This window comes from Ictalurus punctatus, chromosome 13, assembly GCF_001660625.3.
Source record: "Ictalurus punctatus breed USDA103 chromosome 13, Coco_2.0, whole genome shotgun sequence".
NCBI classification, from domain to species: domain Eukaryota; kingdom Metazoa; phylum Chordata; class Actinopteri; order Siluriformes; family Ictaluridae; genus Ictalurus; species Ictalurus punctatus.
In genome coordinates this window covers 3,372,532-3,380,408 of record NC_030428.2, presented here as the reverse complement: position 1 = coordinate 3,380,408, position 7,877 = coordinate 3,372,532, and positions in this window count along the sequence as shown.

The window sequence follows — 7,877 nt, the reverse complement described above, 5'->3', positions numbered from 1 at the left end:
TTAAATGGTAAACCATAGGACCTGTGTTTCCACCTTACCTCACCAAAACCATTCAAAAATAGCAGCATTTTCTGATGAGACTTTTTTTTTTTTGCAAGCAGCCGTTTGGTCTGTGTGTATCCGTTTGATTACAGTAAATGTTTTTTACCATGATACGATGCTATACCTTTTCATGTTGCTGAGGTGGTATCGACAAAGTCTAGTATGTATAATTTACCTCAGAATGTGCATGCCTTTAAAGATATACTCTAAAAGCTAAGTTAATCAGTGGACCATAAGATCCAATTATGTACCTTAAATTATTTTTAAAGGTATACTATATTCATGTTTAACGGTTAAATAAATAAAGATATTAGCGCTGTCAAAAAAAAAATTCCCATAAAGTACTGCCAAAATTACTTTAAACAACTGAAAACATATATTTACAATGAAGTACTGTAATATCTTACATAGTATAAATAACACTCTGAGTACTTTACTGTAAATATGTTTACTGTACATTTTATAGTACTTTATTGGCAATTACTGTCAAGATTTACTATATATATATATATATATATATATATATATATATATATATATATATATATATATATATATATATTGACTGGATCATTAGTGAGGTTAGGCACTGATGTCAGGCAAGGATGCCTGGGGTGCAGCCAAGGTTCCAGTTCATCCCATATGTGTTCAGTGTGTTATTTTATGTTAGGTTGAGGTCAGGGCTCTGTGCAGGCCACTCGAGTTCTTCCACTCCAACCTTGGCAAGCCTCATTTTTTTGCGCAGGGGCATTGTCATGCTGGAACAGGTTTGTTCCTCTTAGTTCTAGTGAAGGGAAATTGTAATGCTACAGCATACAGAGACATCCTATACAATTGTTTACTTCCAACTTTATGGCAACAGTTTGGGGAATACTGTATGGGTGTAAAGGTTAGTTGTCCACAAATTTTTGGCCATATACTGTGGGGGAAATAAGTATTGGACGCATCAACATTTTGTTCAGTAAATATATTTCCAATGAGGTTATTCACATTAAAATTTCACCAGACATCAGTATTAACTCAAGAAATCCGGAAATATAAAGAATTCACGTCATTAAAGTCCATAAATGAGTTATGTGTAATAAAGTGGAATGACACGGGAAAAAAAGTACTGAACACACTAACTGAAATATATTTAATACTTAGTGGAGAAGCGTTTGTTTGTAATGACAGCTTCAAGACACTTCCTGTATGAAGAAATTAATGGGCCGCAGTATTCAGGTGTGATTTTGTCCCGTTCTTCTAAACATATTGTCTTTAAATCTTGTTCAGTTGGATTCAGGTCAGTTGATTGACTGGGCTTTGGATCGTTGTCCTGCTGGAAGGTCCACCCACGTCTCATTTTCATCATCCTGGTGGATGGCAGCAGATTCTTCTCAAGAATCTCCCTGTAAAAGGCTCCATTCATCATTCCTTCAATTATATGAAGTCTGCCAGTACCATGTGATGAAAAACAGTCCCACACCATGATGCTTCCACCTCCACACTTCACTGTTGGTGTAGTGTTTTATGGGTGATGTGCAGTGACATTTCTTCTCCAAACATGGTGTGTAGTATCACAGTCAAAACTCTCGTCTGACCAGACTACACTCTCCCAGCATTTCATAGGCTTGTCCAAATGAGTTGTAGCAAACTTTAAACGAGCTTCGACATGCATTTTCTTTAATAATGTAGTCTTGTGGGGTAAGTGTGAGCAGTGGAGTGCTTTGCCTATTGTGTTCTCTGTGGCGATGATAGCTGCTGCCTCCAAGTGTTTCTGGAGGTCTTTTCCTTGGCTCTTGAGCTACTCTTCTCACCATTCTTCTGACTCCCTGGTCAGAAACCTTGCGAGGAACTCCCGTGCGTGGCCAGTTGATGATGACGGAGTGATGTTGCTTCCACTTGTGGATAATGGCCCCAATGGTGCTTACTGGAAGATTCAGAAGTTTTGAAATACGTCTGTATCCGATTCCACCAATATGTTTTGCCACAATAGTGTTCCAAAGGTCTTGGGAGAGCTCTTTGCTTTTACCCATCATGAGATGTTTCTTGTGTGACACCTTGGTAACGAAAAGTCTTTTTATAGACCATCAATTTACTAACCCAGCTGATATTAATTTGCACAGATAGGGGGTATAATTACTTATGGATTTCATCTGGCTCCTTGCCTAACCTTGCCTCGGAGAACTGATATTTCTTAACGTGTTCAATACTTTTTTCCCGTGTCATTCCACTTTATTACACATAACTTTATTTATGGACTTTAATGTTGTGAATTCTTTACATGTGTGGATTTCCTGAGTTAATACTGATGTCTGGTGAAAATTTCATGTGAATAATCGCATTGGAAATATATTTACTGAAAAAAATGTTGACACATCCAATACTTATTTCCCCCACTGTACGTGTATATACCAAAGTTTCAAAAGAAACTTCCACACATTTAGCTTGAACAATAGCCTATAGCTTATCACGATGCTTGTTTCAGTGTGTTGGTGTTTGTGTATACATTCAGTTGATTCACTTAAATGAGTCGTTCAAAATAAACCCATCACTACTATATGCTTCACAGACTAGATCTGAGGGATACAATTCTGAGAGAAAAGTTTGCAGAAAATATGTATTGTTTTATTGATTCATCATGAATCCCTTGAAATGTCCATCTCTGGCTCAGATATTCTCTTCTAAAAATTAAGAACATGAAAATTAATAAATCGTACAATTCTAGTGTGACTCCAAATGCACTTTAACTTCCTAAAGGTTATCTTGTATTTGTTTGATTAAATGTTAAATGAAAGTGACACAGGAGCTTTTGTTGCACCATCTCCATCTTGCTATGTGGATCAGTGTTATTAGCATCACATATACAATTATCTGTAGTCAAATGCAATATACCTACACATGGATACAAGAAACACACTGAATAAACAAACTGGAGTCAGAGACCACCGGTCTGCTGACTTGTATGCAATAAAATACAATAAGATAATAGAGGTATTGCTTTGAATAAGCTATGCTCGCTACATCCTTCGAAAAGTGGTTTCACAAACTACTCTCAGCATTGCTTATTCATCTTCTGACATTATTACATACGATGGACTCGGATCACCTCAGCTGGATTTCCAACAAGATTGCATACATCAAAAAGTTACTACATGCTTCTGCACGCTGAAAACACATGCTCCACAAGAATAGCGACTTTTGATTGCATCTTCTGCATGCATTCTTACTAAATCTGGCCTCAAATGACCCACCGGTAACCTAAAAGCATGAGACTGCATCTGATTAGAAAGAAAACAAAACAAAACAATATTCTGACACCCCCCCCCCCCCCCCCCCCCGAACAATCCTGAAACTGCTTAACACATCGCTGGCACTCAAAATGTCCTCTCTTTGTCAAGAGTGGATTTGAAAATTCTCCAGAATAAACAAAATGGATATTCCGTATCCTTGCTGCAAGACTTCAGGTTGTCAGGAATGTCATAAGATATTTTTTCATTTATTTATTTGTAAAATTGTGAAGAGAATGGAGATATTGCAGAGAGACAGAGTGGAGGGAAAACACTGGAAATCCAGAAAAACTGAATAGAGATCTGTCTCACATACATTTGTCTTCATGGAAAGCTACGGAACTTAATGGATGTCTGTTTCTGCTATGATTCTTTGGTCCGAAAATTTTTTCTTGATTTGAAGAATTGAACCAAGTGTACAAAATGCAGTCGTTATTGAACAAATAGCTTGGATGTTGTTAAAGGACCCCAGGCTGAATAGGAGGGGGCCATGCACAATATCACAATAATGCAAAAAGGACAATTTCCCAACAGGTTGGATATTTTCAGTCATGGAGTACACAGACTGGGTACACTGGGTCAGAGAAATGGACAGGTCCAAGCAAAACAAAACAAAGAAAACACAAAGACTCTGATCCATCTGGGCCAAGGACCTTGATGTACACATTCCCACTTATTCTTAACTGACATGCACATAACATTTGTCATTTGACTGATTACATTCTGAAAAATTATATATATATATATATATATATATATATATATATATATATATATATATATATATATATATATATATATATATATAGACACACACACAATCTTGATCTCTTTGTACAGCGCTGCTTTATCATTGGGCTTCCTTGCAGCATTATGCAATTGATCCAGAATGGACCACAAAGGGACGTAGTCAGCAAGTGTTCCTCAAGTAGGGTTTTTTTTCTCCCCCAGACTAAACAGGAGCCATTACTTCTGTCCAGCAGTGTTTAGTGAGCGAATGTGTTCCGGTTATTTATTTGTTTTTTTGTTTGTTTGTTTGTTTCTTTCTTTCTTTCTTCATCTGCTTGTTGCCTATGTCAATTTGTGTGGGTGGGCCATATTCTCCATATTCTGACTTTCATGATAGTCTATCGAAAAAATGAATATCTAACGCAAATGCAGAAACACTGAAATAGTATTCTGTGAGCCATAAATTTGTTTCCTGTGTTCATCCATGTTAAAGTTTGCCCATCATGACAAGGCCTATAGCAAAAGGAAATATGTACAGCATATATCGTGGAATAACAATAAATGTGTGATGCATAACATATAATTAGGTTTGTCTTTCATGGCCATGGATAGTAGTATATAGTCTCAATAATAATTCGAGATGACTGAACTTGTGTTATAATCTTGAAGATGTTTTGCGACTAATCCAAGTATCTTTATCTACAAAGCATAATTAAATAGATCATAACACAAGACTACTTGGGTTCGAAGTGAGAAAGCTTTGAAGGACTGAAAACCTTTAAAGACAGGATTATGCTATATAAATAAGGGCAGTGACAGTTGTGTGGTTCTTTGCTAGTAACTGGAAGGTTCAAGTCCCAGGACTGCTTCTGTTGGGCGTTTGAAAAAAAAAGAAAAAAAAAAAACCTTTACCTTTATGTCCACTGGAAAAACAGAACAAAAAAAGCGAAGACTCTGGTCAATCAAGGCCAAGGACGTCCACTTACACATTCTCACATATTCTCCACTGAAATGCACATAATGTTTGCCAAATTAAATTAAACTATGAAAAATTATGTATACAGTACAGTGCAAAAGTCTTAGGCACTTATTAAAAAGTTCATTATTAAGTCAAATATATACATTTGATCTCTTGATTGATCTTTTGCTGAAACATGAGACCAATATCATATAGACATGAGGCACCCTCCTCTCCTGTTTCAAGTAGGAGCTGTCCATTTCTTTCACCAGACATCCAACAGAAATGGCCGGAGTGTGCTACTTATCAAATCCTTGTAATGTTCCTTTCAATTCCACAATGAGGTTTCACCAAGGTGCCCTAACCATGTTCATGAAAGGCATTTTTAAATGTGATGTTATACCTATAGAATACATATGTAATATATAGATGATATAGTTATATATTTCTTTTTGATATAGGTTTACAATCCAAATATGTATATATATATGTTCAGCCTAATGTCTCTTGTACTTGTCCTGTCATGCCATATTTAGTTTTGTTATGTGAGCCCAAAATTGAGTGTGTGTATGTGTGTGTGTGTGTGTGTGTGTGTGTGTTAGCATGACTGAACACAATACATGTACGTCTCTTGTCATACAGATGTACACCATGTCTGTGTCATGAATGGTGTGCACTGGGGTGTTATCTATTTGAAAGTTGTTCACTGAATTGGCCAAAACCTATATGGTTTACATGTATTTCTATAAAAGTTCAACCTTTCATCAGCAGTGAAAATACACTGTTGGATAAGTACATGTCAACATTACCTTCATGATTAGCTAAATCAAATCATACACATGAAAAGATGGATATGATGGGGCTGTATTGTATGTCTGAAGTGCATGTCAGCTACATGTGAGTTTACACTGGCCTTGTAAGTAAGCCTTTGAGTGAATGTAGTGTGGTATGTGTACATATGTTAAAAAGAGTTATGATATGAATCTTCAGAATGGATCCACATTAATCCACATGGCAGGCATCAATAAACAGGAAAGTAGCCGTGTAAATCAAAACAACTGTGTTTTGTCATTCCTACTCAACACTCACGGGGAAAAAACCCCCAAAACTTTATCTATCATTAAGCTATTACCATCCTGTTACCTAATTATGATTAATAATTAATATGCATAACCATCAATATGTTGGGTGAATTATTTAAAAACTTTCAGAAATATCTTCATGTACAATTTAATACTTATGATAATTATGAAAAGGAGAGCAATTGTCCTTCCACCAACAGACTACATTGGTAATTGTCCCCACTACACTAGAATAATATGCCAAATTCAAGGTATAATAATTGTACAACCCAATATCATGCTTTTGGTATATTGTGGGATAAGCGAACACACATCAATAAGATTCATTTGAATTTTGTACTTTCTTAAAAGGGTGGTTTTCATATTTGTTTAATTATTATTAATTCATTCATTACATTGGATTTTGTGAATTTGTGGTAGCTCAGTGGTTAAGACATTGGGTTACTGATTGGAAGGTTGTGAGCTCGAACAAAGTTGGGGCGGGGTATTGCAAAGTCAAAGCCATTTTATTTGTCAAATGCACAGTATGCCAGAGACAGTTGTACATTCAAATGCTTGTGGTGAGGCTCTGTAAACTCACAAAAGCACAGGTACAACAGAAAAGAACGGACAAAACCTTCTTTAAGAAAAGTGACTAGACAATAATTTCAATAAATACAAACGGAATACAATATTAGAATGTGGTTAAGTGCAACATTTAATTAAAGAGCAGCAGAGATTAATACTGAGAATGTACAGACAAAAAAACAAAACAAAACAAACCTTAATGTGCTTAAGGTGACATTTAACATGCTAAACATGACACATAGTTATTTAGTAGTCTGGTGGGCTGCAAAATAAAAACAATTCCTCAGCCTGTTCTTCCGTGACTGTGAGCTTCAGAAGCACCTACCAGACAGAAGCTTGATGAACAGGTTGTTCGGAGCTGGATGAGTGCAATCCTCCATGATACTGTCAGCCTTCCTCAGGCAGTGTCTAGTTGATGTCCTCTAAGTTCCTGCGTTTGCCGACTGTAATTCGCTCAGCTGAATTTACCTCACTCTGCAGGGCCTTGTGATTGGTGGCAGTGCAGCTACCAAACCGGACAGTAATGCAGCCACTCAGGATGCTGTCAGTATTGCAGTGGTGGACGTTTGTGAGGATGTTATGGGGCATTCCACGTTTCTTGAGTCGCCTTAGGAAGTAAAGTCTCTGGCAGTCGGAGCTTGCAATCCAGTCAGAGTATGGAGTCCAAGTAAGGTTGTCGGTGATGTACACACCAAGGAACTCGAAGTTGGTGACTCTATCCACAGCAGCACTGATGTATAAAAGAGCATACTCCAAAGGATGTGTAAAGGAGCTTGTGCATGTAACATGCATACTACTACTACTACTACTAATAATAATAATAAAATAATGTTGTTGTCATCATTGTTGTTCATAATAATTATAAATATAAAAATAAAATTTTATTCATATACCACTTTATGTAGCACCAAAAACAATACTGAGATACACTATATGGCCAAAAGCATGCAGACACCTGACCATCACACTTATATGTGCTTGTAGAACATCCAATTCTAAAACCATGGCCATTAATATGGAGTCGTCCCCCCCCACCCCTTTGTGGCTTTAACAGCCTCTAAAGCATTCCACTAGACTTTGGAGTGTGGCTATGGGACTTTGTGGCCATTCAACACCAAGAGCATTAGTGAGATCAGGCACTGATGTCAGACCAGAAGGCCTAGCCGACACTCAGAGCTCCAGTTCATCTTAGGGCTCTGTGCAGGCCACTCGAGTTCTTCCACTCCAGCT